The sequence below is a fragment of the Falco naumanni genome, chromosome 8 (genome assembly GCF_017639655.2).
Source record: "Falco naumanni isolate bFalNau1 chromosome 8, bFalNau1.pat, whole genome shotgun sequence".
Taxonomy (NCBI): Eukaryota; Metazoa; Chordata; class Aves; order Falconiformes; family Falconidae; genus Falco; species Falco naumanni.
In genome coordinates, this window is record NC_054061.1 from 64,240,964 (window position 1) to 64,258,716 (window position 17,753).

Here is a 17,753-nt window from a genome sequence, read left to right on the forward strand (position 1 = left end):
GGCGTGCTGGCTTTCTGCTCCTCTGAAAATACACCCACCCGCACTCGTGAGGTTTTTCCCACCACGTCCCACGAAAGGCTCGTCTGAGTACCTTCGCTATCACCATGGCTTGTCTTAACTCAGTGTAACACAGACCAGCTTAACTTTATAGTGCTCGTTTTTTATAGAGGAGCATTTATTTCTTGTACCAACTCTCAAGGATGTTTTATCTGTTTTATATCCCATTGAATCCTCTGTGAAACTGCACTAGTTTACAATAATTTTATTACTTTATTAATTAAACGTTTTCCAACAAGCTAGCTATGGCATTTCTTATCATCAAGGGTTCCATTAGTTTTTAATGGTGTGAGACAAAATTACCATTTACCCACATGCAATTTAAGAAGCATCATTAACACAGAGAAAGCACCAGGTGGGATTTCTAATAGTTACTGTTTCTCATTTTTGTTTTTATTTAAAAGGAATAACTGGTTTTGAGGTTTTTGCTGCAAGGTTGCCAAATCCTTACTTTGTTTTTTTATGTTCAAGATAATTTAAAATAATGTTCTTCTATCTCCTAAGGCTCTTCTCGACACTATTTCACTTACCAGCACATCGCTGGGTTTGTACGCAGTGTCTCGATGCAGCCGGGTGAGTGTGTTGTCTGCACAGTAATCACCAAGAACAAAGACTCATCTGCAGGGGCAGCAAGCAGGGTGTGCGTGGGGGGTGTGTGCACGTGTGTGTGTGTGTGTGTGTGCGCGCGCTGGAGACACCCCCTGGGTTGCGGAGCTGCAGGCGGGAGGCAGCTGAGCCGGGCCAGCCCCAAGCCCGTGCAGATCCCACCTTGCATGGCTCAGAGCCTGGAGGTGCTGCCCGTGGGCTCCCACAGAGCTCGGCCCAGGCGCAGGAGAGCGGGCAATGCTCCTCAGCTTCGCTCCCCCACAGCATCGGGGGCATGCCAGGGCAGGAAGACACAGCCTGTCTTCTTAAAGTTCTTGAGAAACTTTGACACAGACCCTCACACAGATACTGGTTTTCCATGCGAAAGACAACGGAAAACCTACGGTTGCAGTAAATACTTACCTTGAACAAAACGGGAATAATTAAATAGCACCTTAATACTATATTCTACTTGATTAGGCTGATTGTTGACTAATTGCTGACTCAGACCATTTACATGTTAATAAATGTCTGTGTTTAAGGTCCTCCTTGGTTAATTTCTTATTTTTCATATTTAAGAATAATATGAAGTGGAATCACTGGGCTTTTTGCACTCCCTGCCCTCTGAACTCATTGCTTTTGCTTCCCTCTGTGCCCTCCTGCTGCCACGCACAGGCACAGGCAGCGTGGACCTGCCGCCGACCATCACAGCCCTGCCGGTGGCCGCGGTGGGTCCAAGCCAGGCCTTGCCGCTGAGACGAAGCGCGAGGGTCCAGATGGTGCACGATCCCGCGAACCGCTGAGCGCGAAGCGCGCGGGAGGGTGTTAGGGATATTTAGTGGGATGTGTTTGACAAGGTGTTTCCTTATTTAAAGGGGAGGGGAGGAAAAGGCAGATGGTGTGGCTGTTTCTAATGACATTCCCTGGCTGGGTTTTTTAACAGCAGACATAAGAGGGGCACAGGCACCTGACGCGCCTGTCTGCTTGGCTGCTGGGAGGGAAGGGGACGCTGACAAAACAGGTCCCACCACCATCCCTCACTACCTGTCCTACCTCTTTATTTGGCTGCAGCATTCGCCACACTGCTGTGGCCTGGCACCGGCTGCACAGCTTGGGAGAAGCCACTCGCTTTCCCAGGACCCCACCACCACTGCGTCCCTTCCCATGCCTCCCTCCCTCCGGCCTCATCATGTTTAATTTTCATGCCTCCTCGGCCCCGCGCTCACCTGGGCAGTTGTGCTGGTCTGTGCCGCTGCCAGTGCCGGCTGGCGCTGCTGCCTGCCCCACTGGATGCTCTGGGTAGGAGGAGGGGGGTCACAAATGATGTTTTCCTCTTAGAGGTTTTTAAGCTCGCTACAATCAGCAGCAGTCTGATGTTTTTTTTATGGTTAGGAGCATCTATTAAAATAGAAACAAATTTTGTGTTTCCTAAATGGGCAGATAATTGTTCCATGATGAAGAGAGCAAATACGTGCACAGGGATGGCCTCTGCCTTAAACGCATGCCGAACGGAACTTCTGGTCAGATAAATTTCTAATTAATTTGCTTGTGCAAGCCACGGAACAAAAGCTGTAATTATATATTAGAGCAAGAGGTGCAAAAATATCCTCCCACATGCTTTCAGGTTACCCTGCTTCTCGCCTCCAAAGGGGCTTTGGGGAGACCATCCTGGGGGTGATGGCACTGCAAGCCGTGGCAACAGCCTCCGTAGTAGTCTGACCCCCTGCAGCATCCCCCCATGGCAGGGCAGACCCTGCCACCCCTATGGCAGCCTGCGGCCAGGGACCCCCGCACCTGGGCCAGTGACCGGCAGGGTGGGTTTGGAAGCAGTGCCAGGCGGATGGGAGCCGGCGGGCAGCACAGAGCGCGGCTGGCACTTTATGCTAATGGTCCAGTCATTATTCCTTTGGAATTCATTACAATCGCATTATTTGGGATTGGCTCATTTGGCATCACGAATGCATCCATAGGATTTTTTTTGTTGTGACCTAATTAATAATGAATGATTCTATTTTACAGCACTGCTGTACTGGTGCTTTAAAAAGCTGTTTTTAAGGCAGACTTTTAAGACTTACATCAAAGGATGCTGAAGTGGCTTGATTGAGAAACATGCAAGAAAGTGATGCTCAGCTGCTGATGGGCACCAGCTGCACTGGCAGAGGCCAGGCACAGCGCTGCGCCGGCACGACACGGCGCGCTTGTGGCCAGCAGCCCTAAGGCTGGGCATCCTGAGCAGCTGCAGCTCCAGATCTCTCTATATTCAGAGTAAATTTTTTTGCAATGGCAGCTCAGGGCTGACTCTTCTACTGAAACCAAAGTTCAGTACTGACCTTCTCTACTAAACCAAGAAAAATCTTTAACAATGTTTTAGGAAAAGTCTGTCTCAAATTTTGTTGATCAACAATATCTTTGGGTACTGTAAAGCTGTGCAGGAGGAGAAAAACTTCACTGACAGCAATCTTGTTTTACTTAAAAGTAAATATTTTCTTTGAATGTGGCACTTTCTAAAAAAAACCAAAATCAAACCACCTTATAATTTTTTACATAAAATTCCCAGGAATATTTCAAGAGTAATTTTATTTTGAAAGCAATGAAATGACTTTGACTCTTCTCATTCTTTTTCTTTAGCACAAGAAACTTGGCAATACCTGAAAGAATACAGACACTTCTTTTTCTCCAGGAAAGGTGTCGCCCAGATCTTTTGCCAAGACCCACGTTTAAGCTACCTCGTGCCCTGCAACTGAAAGGCATCAGCTCCATTCCACACTGACCCCCAGCCTGGGTAAGTAAGCGTGGCACCACAGCATGGAAATGGCTTTGCCTTTCCCTGCACAAGACCTCCTGGCTGAAAGCATTTCAGTTTGGCAGCAGGGGTGTCAATTCACACTGACGTCTGCCTTAAATTCATTCCTGGAGAGGCAGTGCAGGGAAGTCCCTGTGCCAGCTAAGCAGGTAAATCTGCTCAGTGTTTCTGGATTTTCATAGATTTCATTTCAAATCTCCCGCGGACCACTGAGCACATTTTACAAACATTTGTGAAAGCCTATAAATTGGTATAACAACACAAGTAGGAGTTTTGTGAATTCAGAGCTACACCTCTTTATCCTGCAACCGCAGCCTTTTGCACGATAAGGCTGCAAAAGGGCGACGTGCCATTTGGGTTTGGGCACCAAAGGGGCCCCTCTCCCTGCAGGGTGGCAGGACCGGGCACAGCCAGGCTGCGGCTGCGGCTGCCACCGTGGTTTGCGCGGTCGGTTTTGCAGCAGGGAGCTGCTCCCAGCCGACCCCGGCAGGTGACGGCTGTGCTGCCAGCAGGCCAGCACTGAGACCCATGCTGCGTGGCAGGGCTGGCTGCAGGCAGGGCCAGGGAGTTGCTGGGTGGCTGCAGGTCTTTTCTATGGAGAGTCAAGGGGGCTATTCGCATGCTAAAACTGATCGCTAAGTACTGAGGTGGCTTCACAGCTCTGCCTTCCTGGCAAAACCGGCAGAAAACCACAGCTGCTCTCTCTGCGTCTCCCTACGGCCTTGAATCCAGTGCAAAGCTCATCAGTGAGTTTCATACCTTTGACACAGGCACTGTAGACAACTCCATTTCATGTTTTTAAGGTAAATCCAATTTAAGGCCAATCCAATGACCTTGTTTCATTTCATTATAATTAATAGTTATAATTTAGGTAATCAACCTGAACTAACAGCAAAACCCACGTCTTGCGGTGGAGTATTTTATATATATTGCTGATGTTGCAACACATTATGATTTTTCTTTTACGTAGTCACAGTTGGCATTACATCACAGAGAATGGCTTGTCTCTGCCGAGAGTTTCAGCTCAGCCTAAGACCTCACATTCTTTTTGAACAGCTGCAAGAAAAACTTACAAAGGACTCAGTAACATAACTTGTGACAGCATAGGATGCAATACAGTGGCAGTCAGTACCTGATTTCTTTCCTGAAAGTTACAGCCAAGAAGGACTGTTAGAAATCTGTTCTTGCTTATCGCGAGACATTTTGAATAGCAAAGGGAAGGGCTCCTCGCCTGCTCCTTCTGCAACCCCCCTCCCCCCGATGGTGCTGCACCAGTTCCAGGTGGGAAGTCCTTCTGGATCAGCAGGACCTCCTGCCCACGGCCATGTTGGCACAAGCTGCTGCAGGGCTGCAGCCCTGGGCTGGACACCTCCCACACACTGCCACTGCCTTTAGGTCCTGACAGAGGAAAGCAAAAGCTCTCTTTAAGGCTGGAAGTAACAGCCTTTTGTGTCGGGGTGGAAAACACATGCTTGTGAATTAGGATGTGCCTATGCAGCTTGCTCTGTTTGGCCATGTGGTACCCCTTTTCAGGTATAATCCACTTAGGACACTCCCATAGGAGTATTTAGGTCTAGAAGACATGGGTGCCCCCCCTGGGATATGGCAGTTTCCAGGGAAAGAAGGAATTAGTTGAAGGCCTGAGCCCTTCAGTGCACAACAACATCAGTACAACAAACCATTAGGAGCACCATTGCCCTCCTGTGCCAACAGGAGCTGCCTGCTCACGCCGAGGAGACAGTGGTGAGCTGTGTGGTAACACCTGCCTCTCAGGGATGTCACAAAGCTAAATGTATGTTTGTGAGGTGCCTTCAGACCCTCAGATGGAAACAACCAACCCAGTCACTAAAGTACTGCTGCCATTCTAAGAACATGGTTGAGTGGTGGGCTGGGCAGTGCTGGGGTAATGGTTGGACTTGATGATCTCAAGGGTCTTTTCCAACTGGAATAATTCTCTGATGATTCTCTGATAGAGAGAAGCTTGTGAGGTCCTCTCCAGCAGAGCCACCTGGGGGCCACACATCACTTGTCCGTTTGTTTTTTCTAAATAAATATAAGTAAGCTACTCTTGCCGGTATATAAAACCACGTAACACACACATTCATTAGTATACAAGGCAAGGGATAGTCTTTGTTGTGTATATCTAAATGTACACATGTATACATCTGTACATGTGCAATTCACTATTCTATTGCAGAGTTACATGAAGTTGGTGTGTGTGGACGGTACACATGTGTTTTGTTCGCTTGCGTGATTACTGCAGCAAAATCCACGTTAAACAGGGAACTGTGTTTCTCTATATGAAATCCAGCTTGATTTTAGAGCAAACGCCGCTACAGAAAGCGCTGCCAGAGCCCACGTTGCACAACTCCAGACAGCATCTTTCATAAAACAATTATATTTTTTTTCTAGATGTAGTGAAAGCCTTGAAAAAGTTTACTTGATGTCTAACCAAGCAATGCTGCATCTTCAAATTTGAAGGAGAGCTCAGAAAGTTAGTTTTTTATTATTCTTCATTTAAGTATTATTTTTTAATTGCAGCGTATTAAACATAAAATCTGGTACAATCTTTAAAAATAAATAGGACCTAACTATAAATGGGCCCTGTTGTGTTTTTATCTTTGACAAGCAAGTAATTGCTTCTCAAATTTATCAGTTTGTTTATGCAAAAACCATTTACCAAGCCTAGCTCAAAAGCATCAATTTCATCATTATCATCTTATTAATTTAGCCAAGCTATAACACAGCTGATTATTCCTGAGTAATATCCTCTGCAGCACATCATGTGTGGCAAAACCATCTGTACAGTACCTATTTAATAAATAAACCCTCGGCTAAATGTCTCTGTTTATTGAGAACTAATGTTTATAGAAAATATAATGGAACTCAATAAATAACTCAGCTTCATCAACCTGCATATGAATCAGTATGAAGAACGCTGACATCATCACCTTTCAAGTACCAGAGAAAGCAAAATTACCCAAAAGAGCTATAGAGTCAATATTAAGGCATTAAAACTGCAATGAAGGCATATTAATGCTTAAAACTTCATTGTTGGCAGTAGAATTGCCACCACGGACATATTTTATAACTCTAAGAATACTTAGGCTTTATGACTGTTTCTTTGTTGAGTGCCTTGCACTTAATGTAGTTTTCCACTTTAAATAAAAAAACCCCTCAAGATCTTAAAAAAAAAAAATAAAAAAGGGAAAAAGAAAATTGCTGATTCTGAGCATTCATTTTTAAAATAATGCAAACTGCTGATTCCAATTGTTCGGATGGAGGAAAAGGCAAACTTATTTAACTCCATGCTTCCTGAGCTCCTGGCAGCAGGCACGCAGTGTGCCGAGGTGAAGATCGCTCGGCAGCACTGCACAAAGATTACGGAGCAACCCATGCACAGCTAAAGACGGTATTAATATAATGCCTGGGTTTAGGGGGAAGAAAAATGAATTGAGTCAGCGCAGATACTGGGGCTTTGAGCAACCTGGTGGAGCGGAAGGTGTTCTGGCCCGTAGCAGGGGGGCTGGAACCAGGTGATCTTTAAGGTCACTTCCAACCCAGGCTGTTCCATGATTCTATGATACTGATCACTGGTTGCTCCTACCTAGGCAGCTCTCCCTAGTTTATTTGTTTTGGTGCTTCACGACTGCTTCTCTGCCACAAATCAGGCATTTAGAACATACCTCTTATCCCATCAGCAAATAATAACAGATTAGTTTCTTACAAATCCTTTCCTGGGGCCCTCTGAGAAATACTCTATGTTTATATTTCGTTGCCTTTATTTCTGAGGAACGTCACTCTGCACATGCAATGGAAGCAAGGGCACTGCCTGGCTGCAGGCACTGGGTGCCCCCCCCCCCCCAGCATCGCCTTCTGCAGGTCAACCCGAGACACATGGGTCACAATTTCATAGGAGATGGCTTTTCCCTTGATGAACGCAAAGTCCCGTGACATGGCATCATTGACACGGTACCCCCAGCTCTTGGCAAGGATCAAGGGCACAGCACACTTTCTAAAACCTTCTGACAATGCTTCCCTGCCTGTGGGCACCTCCAGCCTCCTCTGGGTGCCCTGGTGGGAGAAGGCCGCTCAGAAGGACCAAGTGGAAGATACAGACAACAAATTTCATAGTCCACTCATGAGCACTCATGTGGTGGGAAACACTTAGGGGTGTGACTGTTTTTAACACCATACGTGTTTACATTAAAAATGTTATTTACACAAGTCTTCACTTTCTATGCTGCATAAACTTGCTACATGGATTAAAAGCAGTCCGTCATGCTTTCAGGGGAAAGACAAAAAAAGTCTGAGAAATGATTTCCACTGGCTTCTACACCAGAACAAACTGTGGGTGTTTAGGTGATGTTGGGGTGTGGGTCCAGCCTTAAGAGGAAAAGTGTTGCCATCAGAGGTTTGGTTTTAGGGGCTGTGCACCCATTCCGTGGGCAGCGTGCTGGGGTGGATGCTGGGGGGCTGCTCACACACAGCCTGCCGTGCCGCTTTGGCTCCGGTGTCCAAAATGGTTTGAAGAAAATAAGAAAAAGTGAATTTTTGTGCTTCTGAGTTAAAAAATGAATAAAATAATATTTTTAAACTATTAAAATAATATTTAAAAGTCTGAATTTCCAATACTTGCAACATTTTGACCAGCTAACCAGAGAAACACAGAAGCAATAAGCAAGAAATCCCTGAAAACTACAAATAAAAAAACTTGGGAGAGATTTTTCCAAGATTTCTCTGAATGGGAGAAATCCTGGGGGAGTCCCCAGCCGTCCCTCTCAGCCTGTGGTCTGCCGCGGCACCCCAAGGTCCAGCTGCCCCCCAGTGCCGGGGCTTGGGTTCAGGCTGGCTGCACCCCTTGGCCCACGGGCAGCAGCAGTCAGGGCCACATCCCTTTCTAAAAGTTGCAGAGAAAGAGTCGCTGCGTTTTGGGGATCAGCTGGATCCCGGCACAAGGGGTGGCTGCTGGGCAGTGGAGACAAACCCCAGCAACCCGGCCAGCCACCCCGTCAGAGCCGGCCTCCTGCAGCACCAAAGCCACCTTTCTGAAGGACTTCCAGGCTGGCAGAGGGCAGGACCGTCACCGGCCTGAGCACACCGATCTCTGCCAGCACCAGGGCTGATGGAAATGAGCTGGGAGCTGCCCTGCATTCAACCAGCACGTCCGAGCATCTCGGGCACTCGGCAAGTGCCTCAAGTTTTCCCATTCTCCTCAACTTATGTTGCACATATGCAGCTCTTGTTTGCCTTCCTGAATAAAATAGCAGATCCACAGTGCTTCGCCGCCTAATGAAACTGAACATATTTAGAACATATGTGAGCCCGCTCATTGCGAAAAGAACCATTTGTGGTTAACGAAGAAAGTATTCATGGTTTCGCTGCTAATTGCAGGGCGGTCTGCGTTTTCTTTCTGAGAAAAGAAAAAGGTAGTGCCGCAGTCATAAGCACACAATAGAAGCGTGGCGCCTTGTTTTTGCCGAGGTTCGATGCCGTTGGGGATACGCAAATCAATGCACAGGGCAGAGACATGGACAGGGAGAAAGACGCCATCGATAATCTTCATGTGGCTGTACATCAGCTGAAAACCCATATGTTTCTTTTAATTATTACTCACACTGCACACAAAAAGATGGGATTATTTTTCTCGCTCAAAGTCGATGGGAAGTTTGCCATTTATTTTAATCTAGTGGGATCTGCCCCTTGCCGGGGTAGAGGCACGCAGTTCCCAGTGGCCCCGCACAGCAGCACTGCCCAGCACCGCAGCCTCCTGGCCGGGGCTCAGCCGGGGCCCCGGGGCTAGTGGAGCTCCCTTCCCCTCCCGGCCTCCAAGACGGTATTTCTTGGCCTTTAAGGTTCGCTGGGAGCTCAAACTGCTTGCGAGGAATTTTGCAAAGGCAATATATTAGGTGATTGACTGAAAATAAGAGGCATTATTTTTAACCACCATGTTTCAACCTACTGCCCTGTGGCAGGCATCAATTCTCTGCTAATTTTGGAGTATTGTATCAACACAAATTTTTCTAGCCAATATGATTTTTTATTTTAATTAATTCAAGTGTCTGATTATACCCTACTCTCAAAATTAGCCCTGAACCCTGTCTTCACTTCTAAAGATAAATAACATCATCTTCTTTTAAAAACAGAAAGAAAATGGTGATTAAGGTCTCTTTCGGAAGTATATGCTGCTACATCTACACATGATGAAATGTGAAAAAATCTTTTGTCACCGCCTGTAACAATTTCAGAAATCCATTATAATACATGGCTTGAGAACGTATTAGTAAGTGAACAAACTGTTACCGAACGAGCACAGAACTGGCAAGTCCCAAATGAACCCTAAATGAGAAGCGCGCAAACCATCAAGGCACTTGAATAGACCAGCAGGCATTTCGGCGGAGAAAAATCAGGATCAAAATATGAGATAAACGCTGCAGGGCAGACTGTACAATTTTAAAGGCTTATTCATACGTTATACAGAGCGCCAAGCTGATGTTACAGTCAGTGCTAATGTATCTGCCTGAGTGGGAGGCTGACAATTTAATTCAAAGAAGGAATTTGGGTTTTGAATGAGTTTGCACATGTATGGAGAGCTGCAAGTGCCAAGGGAAATGGCTTTGTTTCTAACGAAGGAGCATTTCAGAGGGCTGAAGTTTTAACAAACTGCATGGATGTACCTGGTGCTGGCAAGACCCAGGTCACTGCAGGGGCGCAGCCGTGCCTTGACAGTCGTCCCTGCAGATGCCGGGCTGGGGGAGGAACCAGGGGACAAGGGCTCAGCGGACAAAACACGCTGTTTACCTTTAGCGTGCTGCACGTTCAAAGGCAAAGCTAACACCAGCGCCCAGGCAACAATTCCTCCGGGCAGCCTTGCTGCGAGGACTGTGAATTTTCACCTGATTTTTGAGGCGGCGGGCTCGTGCAGGCTGCCCATGCTCAGCTCGGGGGGGATTGAAGACATGTGCCTTTGGTGGCCGGGCTGGTGCCAGCAGGTGGCATGTCGGTGAGGGGAGGAGAGCTGAGGGGCATGCTGCTTGTGCCCTGGCCAAAGCCCAGCCTCCGGCTCACCTGCCTTGGCTCGGCACGGGCTGCGCCGCACGCCGGGGCTGGGACACTGGCGATGTCATTTCATCTGGTTACGGGAACCCTTTGTCAGAGCCGTTTGATAGAACCATGGAATCATAGAATCAGTTAGGTTGGAAAAGACCTTTAAGATCATCAAGTCCAACTGTTAACCCAGCGCTGCCCAGCCCACCGCTAACCCATGGCCCTAAGTGCTGCATCTATGTGTTTTTTAAACTGCTCCAGGGATGGTGGCTCTGCCACCTTCCTGGGCAGCCTGTTCCAGTGCTTGAAATCCTTATGGCAATGAACGCTTTCCTGAAGGGTGCCTGCACCACAGAAATCCCAGCGGCTGCGGGTGAATAAGCTGTGCAGTTCGTGGTTGGTGGAAAAAAAAAAAAGAGGGAGCAACTGAAATACAAAATTCCGACAAGGTATTAATTGTTGTCTCTAATATTTTATGAAGAGGAAAGATTCCCTTTGCAGTCACCTGGCTGCGTTTAAAAGGTACCCAGATAGGATACATTTCTGATTATGTTCTTCCGCCCGACTGCTCCGACAGTCGTGCATCACTCTATAGACCAAAATCAAGCTAATGCAATGCCTTCAAATGGGATGCACTTTATTTTACATTTATAAGTAGTGATTTACAATGTGCTATTACTGAGGCTAAGGGCATGCTGTATAGTAATGCCATGGCAAAAGTACAGCCAGCGTCGAAACAAATGTAGGGCTTGGGCTGGAGGATAAGTGTTGACAAGACGCTGCTGTGGGGGACCACCTGGCTGAGGGGGACACTGGGCTTTCTACCTCCTGCCCTCGCGTTTCAGAGGGAAACAAAATAGCAGGGATGATAACTCACGGCAATGGCGAAGGGAAGTAAGACCACCTGAGTGACACCATTGCAACAAGCAAGGCTAACAAAGTAGCAGCGCTCCTGCAGCTGAGGGTCTGGCCATCAGCTCGTGCTGCTGGGCTCTGGGCCCACTGTCCCTCGCCCCGGCCGCGGTGGCAGGGAGCCGCGCCACCACTGCGGCGGGCATGCCGAAATAGCCTCAGCAAGGCTATTAAGAAACTAAATTATATCCTTGGTGTCCGCTGGCTTCCAGAGGGCTGGTTTTGTTTACAGGATGGGTAAGTGCCAGTGGACTCAGCACAGCAAGAATAGAAACCCCTGCGTTACCGCGAGGCCGGACAGCAGATGGAAGGAAGGGCACGGGCTGGGCCTGCAACCACAGGCAGCCAAGTGCTGCCCTGGCCTTTGGGGGCAGAGGGGCTCGGCTGGCAGCCCCCCGGCACCCCGGCACAGCGGGCATTTCGGGCACGCTGCTCTCCGCGGCCCTGCTGGCACGGCACAGGTCACACAGAGGGCTGTCGGCACGGGCTGCTGCCCGCGGGACGTCAGGCGGGAGACACTCACAGGAAGCTGGCGAGGTCAGGAAGCGGCCCCTGGGCTATTTCAGGTTGGTTATTGCAGGTTATGGCTTTTTCACCCCTCTGTCGTTTGGCTCTAACATGGTCTGATGGTGAGAGCAGCCAAGGGTGAAGAAGGGCTGCGAGGTTTCTCTGGGGTCAGGCTCATTGGCGGTGGTGGAGCCACCCACAATTTCACCGGGAAGGTGGACAATTATCTACCATCTTGACATCAAACTGAATGGCTGCTCCTGCTGGGGCTGCCTGGAGTGATACACCTTGCTGATGGCTTCCATGGGCACCTCCCAGCAGAGACGTATGGTTTTCCCAGGGCTTCATTAACTCAGCCAGGTCTTTCAGCCCCTACAAGCTTCCCAACTGCTGCGCTCTCAGCTAATGACAGAAGTAATGATGAATTCCCAAGCGTGTGACTTTAGGGCAACAGAGCTGGGGAAGGGGCTGGGGCACAAGGCTGATGGTGGGGCTGGGGGCACTGGGGGGGGTTCAGCCTGGAGAGGAGGCAGCTCAGGGGGCCCTGGTCGCTCCCTGCAGCTGCCTGACAGGGACTGTGGGCAGGGGGGGTCGGTCCCTTCTCCCAGGGAACGAGCGACAGGACAAAGGGAAGAGGCCTCAAGCTGTGCTGGGGAGGTTTAAACTGAATATTGGAAAAATTTCTTCACTGAAAGAGTGGTCAAGCACTGGAACAGGCTGCCCATGGAGGCGGTGGAGTCACCATCCCTGGAGGGGTTTAGAAAACACATAGGTGCAGCACTTAGGGCCATGGTTTAGTGGTGGGCTGGGCAGTGCTGGGTTAACAGTTGGACTTGATGATCTTGAAGGTCTTTTTTAACCTAAATAATTCTGTGATTCTATGACTGCTGCTCTTCCTTCCAGGCAGCACCCTACCTGTGGCCATCCAGCTGCCCCAGTACCACATCCCGCTCTGCCCTCCCCAGCAAGTTTCCTTGTTTACATTGAGGTAAACAGTTAAAGTATAGAAGCGGTCTGGTCCCCGGAAGGATGCCTGAGAAACTGGAGAAGTAACTGCCCTCTCATGCACACATCCTCTTGGAGCGTGTGAAGTTGTTGTCTCCACTCTGCTCACTGCCCTCGCCACCAGGCAGCTATCACGTGGGTTTCCATCATCACCTGTTTAGCTCAGTTTCCCACAGGGCGTTGTGTGAAAGGCAATGGATGACATTGCTTTGGAGAAGTCATTCACTAAATGAGGAAATGGGATCGGCATGATACCAACCACCTTTGGTAAACCCATGCCTCATTTTATGCCATTTACCATTTACCCTCCAATATGATTTCTGAAAAAACATGTTTGCGTTATTCAGGCATGGTGGTTTTGCCCTCTGCCGCCCAGCATGGAGGCTGAGCGCTGCTAAGCATGTGTGCCGCTGCTGCCAGCGCGGATGTGGGGATCGCTGCCTTTGTGCAGTGTCACCCGTTAGCTCTCCCCTCCTGCCTGCAGCACCACTATCTCCAGGGCAATTATTTCGGGGCCGTTTCAAAATCATCTTTAATCCTTGGCACGTTGTGCCCTCACTCCCCACCCTCCTTTGTTTTCTTCTTCGTTCTGATAAAGAATTGTTCACGGTTTGTTTTAATTTTCTTTGCAAGGTCTACTGCAGCCACTGAGGAGAAGCTACTCTTGCTCTTTACATGATGCTTCATAAAAAACAATAGCTCTCAAATGCGGAGTGAGCCAAAGAGCTTCTTTCTGCAGTGCTTCAGTAATAATGCACACACCATCCTCTGCAAATAAGAAAATAATGTCAATGCCAGGTTAACTGTTGCTTTAGAAATACAGCATCTCTGTTCCTGGGAGCAGCTGCTCTCTGTTTGATCGGGGAGCACACAAGTCGCTGTGGCAAACCAAATTAAAGTGCGGGGGCTGCAGCTTTGCCGGAGAGCTGGGACGGTGTGGAGGGCAGCCCACCTCCAGCCAGCCCCAGCCCGCATGGGGGATCTGCCACCAGCTGCCTCTGTGGCGGCGGGGCCGGCGGGGCGGCGGGCAGCCCCCAGCCAGGGTGCCCACCAGCCTGGTGCTGCTGCGCTGTGGAGGGGGCGTCACAGCTCGCCCGCAACTGTCCCCTTGGTTCTGCCCCATTGGCAAAACTGCACATTTCCATGGAAAACAACAGGCTCCTCCGCTTGCCAAGAGCAGAAATCATTCCTATTGAAAGGCACTTGATGGGAACGTAAATAAATATACATTGAAACCGAAACACTGGAGAAGGTTAATTTCTGAAATCTGTAAATCAGATGTCAGATCAGATTTGTGAAGTCGCGAAGAACATAAACAAGTAGATGAGAAGACTGTGATTAATGAAAATCAATTAACTATGTAAAAGGGACTTTTGCAAGCTGAAAGATAAACCCCGGGGAGCAGAGCTCTGCCAGGGTGCTCTTGGTGGGGCAGCCAGGTGGGAAGCGAGGGAGGCTGGGGGCCAGGCCCACTCTCGCCCATCCCTCTGCGGATGGAGGAGCCGCGCTGGCTGCTGTGCCAGGGACCTGCCAGGCTCATGCCCTGCCCCAGGGGGACCTCTGACTGTGGGGCATGTGCCTGACACCTGGCTACGGGGTCCCCTTCTAGCCCCCCCCTTCCCCAGCATCAGCTGCTCACCAACAGCTCTTCTCCCCATCCTCAGCCCCAGCTCACACCGGAGCAGCACAGCTGTGGCCACAGAGAAATGAAGCGTCCCTCAATGCAGGATTGTGCTTAAAAAACACAATCTAAACCTCTAACCCTTAAAAAGAAATTTTAAAGAAATCGCCCTGAGCGTGCCCTCGGCACAGGTATCTCCATTCCCCTGTGGCCAGTGCTTTGGTGCAACATGGAGCGGCGTCGGGGCTGCCCCCCGTGCCGGCTCCCTGGTGCAGCACATGGGGCTTGCCTGGCTGGTGCTGCAGGAGCCCCCCCCAGCACGGGCCCTGGGCTGACCCCGCCGGGACGTGGCACAGCTTGGCCACACTGCACCCGCTGGCTGGGGCAAGAGCTGTGCCTCACTGCAACTGGGTTTCCCCCGTCCTGCAGCTATAATCAGATTTCGCAGTCTTAATATGTTGAATTAAACACCTACCTCTGGGAGGGGAGGAAAACAGCCTGCTGTATTTTTTTCCCCTCCGCAAGTAAGCAATTTGCTGCATGCTGTAATTTGTCTGCGTGCTGTCCTTTTTTTGGGACACATGTAATTTTGCTTTGATGAATGACACATATTAGTGATAGCCTTCCTTGCTGGCCAGGCCGGGGAAGGAGGCACTGACAGCCCGCGGGACACTTACAAAGAAACTTTGTCAGCAACCGCAGGAGTGACGGCCTTTCCAAAGCAAACAAGCCGGGAGAAGGGGGTTACGGAGGGACCGTGCCGGTGGCAGGTTAACAGCAATGCTTTGCGGATGGGGAAACCTGTCGGGGAGTAGAACCCGGGCACATCTTGATTTTGATAGCATTTACCCCAGGTCCCCGTTTTTATGCCAAAGACAAGGGAGGGCAGCAGGGAGGTGCGGGGGAAATGGTGGTCTCGGCAGAGGCAGGGTTCTGCTGGGGAGGGGGTGTCGGCGGGGGGGTGGTGCCGCCTGCCCCATAAGGGCTGCCATACGGGTGGCAAATAAACCACTTGCCATTTCTTTTCTAATAGGGGCCAGCTGATGGGTGGCAAGAGACAGAAGTGGCGGTTTGCGGCACAGCCTGCCAGCGAATTCGTGACTCCCATCCAAGCACCAGAAAGGCGACTGGCAGTAGGGGAAAGACCTTATGGCACGCAACAATATTTGGAAAACTTTTTTTTTTTTTTCCAAACCCTGGGGAAGAGAAGACTAAACATGCAGGTTTTCCATTAATAAGCCCTGTTCGACGATGAGCCTTGGCTCTCCTGACACCAGTGCACCGCACGGGATGGCCTTTCCTCACTGAAACTGAGACCAGGGGCTGGGACACGGAAGCAGGAATTGAGGGCAGGTGGCCCTCGGTGCTGTTGGGAGAGTAGTGCTGCCTCCCTGGTTGTATGCTTTCCTCTCTGCATTTCAAACATTTGCTCTGTAATTAATGGAGTTAAGGTATAAACAATGCGTTGGTGTTGCCCGAGCACGGGTCCTGTGCACGCCAGGAACCGGGGAGGGATTCCTGCACCCGTGGGAGGCTTTGCTCCCACTCTGCCTGCAACCAGAGCAGGGTTTTGGGGCAGCATGGCCCCTGGGCTGAAGGAAAGAGGCTCTCCCTAAGCACGACAAGGGACACAAGTATGAGCAATTGCTTCCCAAGCAGAGACAATCAGCTGCCTCTGGTGCTCAGTTTTACGAAAGGCGGCTCCGCTCCCTCCCACACAGGCACTGCCGTGGCTGCCGCTTCCTGAGAGCCTCTCACGCCATGATTGTCAGCGCTGGAGAGCACTTAACCTCCCGTCGACAAAGCTAGCGTGGATCCAGGTGGGCTCTTCAGCAAGGGTCACCTGTCCCCCAGTTCACGCAGTTGCCACCACATAGCACAAATCACTATGTTACAAACCTACTGCAGCCTTCGTTTAATTGGTAAACCCAAAGATACCAAATTGAAGGTACCGTGCTTTCTTTGCTCCATCACTTAATTTTGCAAAAGCAACTCTCACAAAGATAGAGGCAAATAAACATTTTAAAAGTCAAAATACAAACTAGGCTACTGGCTTGTGGGAAGGTTTTGCTGTCTGAAGGCAGGGACTCGACCTGACTTGCTAAGTGGCTCCTGCTGGAAGGCGAGCCTGCAGGTCAGGTCAGTCCTGCTGCCAGTGCATTTCCGAAAACCCACACTCTCGCCATGGTCTCCTTCCCTTTGATGTGGGGATCATCAGTTTCCAAGCTGGTAACTAGACCTGTGCAATTCCCTGTATGGCACATGGGCCGCTCCTACAGCTGGGAATGGCTGGATTGGCCCACTGGGCACAGCCCACCCCAAAAACATGTTCTGCCATGTGCAGCTTGGTCTGTGCTGGGGTAACTGGGGATCCAGCTGCTAGACCAGGCTCAGCGGGGCCATGGACCAAGCGTTTTGGGTGCAGAGCAGCAGGGGAATGTGAGATGAAGGCAGAGCTGAAGACAAAACCCCACTGGACCAGCTGGATGTGGCCACACCTGCATCGCTGTGTGAGAGATGGGAGGGCATTGCCAGTGCTGTGGGGTGTCAGGACCCAGAGCTTTCTGGAGCGATGGGTGGTTTGGGAGGCTTGAGGCTGTGGTGCTTCATGAAGTCCCTTGGGGACTAGACCCACTGTCCCAGGGCACAGGTGGCACGCACTGGGGCATCACAGGGGGGACGGTGCCAGGGAACCTGGGCAGTGCATAAACAACATCCCCCCCTTCAGCTTGAGGGAAAATGTGAGCTGCAAAACAGCTGGGAAAAGCTATCCCAAAGCACACACGGTTTTTATCTGCCCGAGTGTTCAGGAGGAGGTGTCTGCTCCGCAAACGGGCGTCTGTGTGGGGGCGCGCGCCCTTGCGTGGCTGCCGCAGCCAGGGGACAGGGACGGGCCACCACTGAGGAGGGCACAGGACAGCCTGTGCAGCAGATGCCTGCCCCAAAACGTGCTGGCGATGCACCTGGCCGTGACCAGGGGGAGCAGGAATGGGGAAGGGGCTAGCCCCAAAAGCCAGGGGTGCTGCTGAGGGCAGCATGGCAGCAGCTCCTGGGGCCAGGGGAGCCTTTACAGCTGCAAGCACTTTGGGGCAGATGAGAAATGCCGCTGTGATTTTTTAGCAGTGTCTTGGCAGCATCTGTGGCTGAAACAGGGACAAGGGGCTTCTCGGGTGGGACCCGGGCAAAGGCCTCAAAAGAGGAGAGGTCTGATGACCC

General features: G+C 50.3%; 1 long non-coding RNA gene across 2 annotated transcripts in view; it reads left to right on the forward strand.

The window, feature by feature from the left end:
- Window positions 1–17,753, forward strand: part of LOC121092901 — a 52,820-nt gene that overhangs the window by 29,330 nt on the left and 5,737 nt on the right. Inside the window, exons 4-5 of one of the 2 annotated variants that reach the window (XR_005829417.1) lie at window positions 3,271–3,424; window positions 15,571–16,357. This is a non-coding gene — a long non-coding RNA (uncharacterized LOC121092901). Of the gene's footprint in view, window positions 1–3,270; window positions 3,425–12,814; window positions 13,322–15,570; window positions 16,358–17,753 lie in introns of those variants that run through there. The other variant, XR_005829418.1, reaches the window with a different exon arrangement.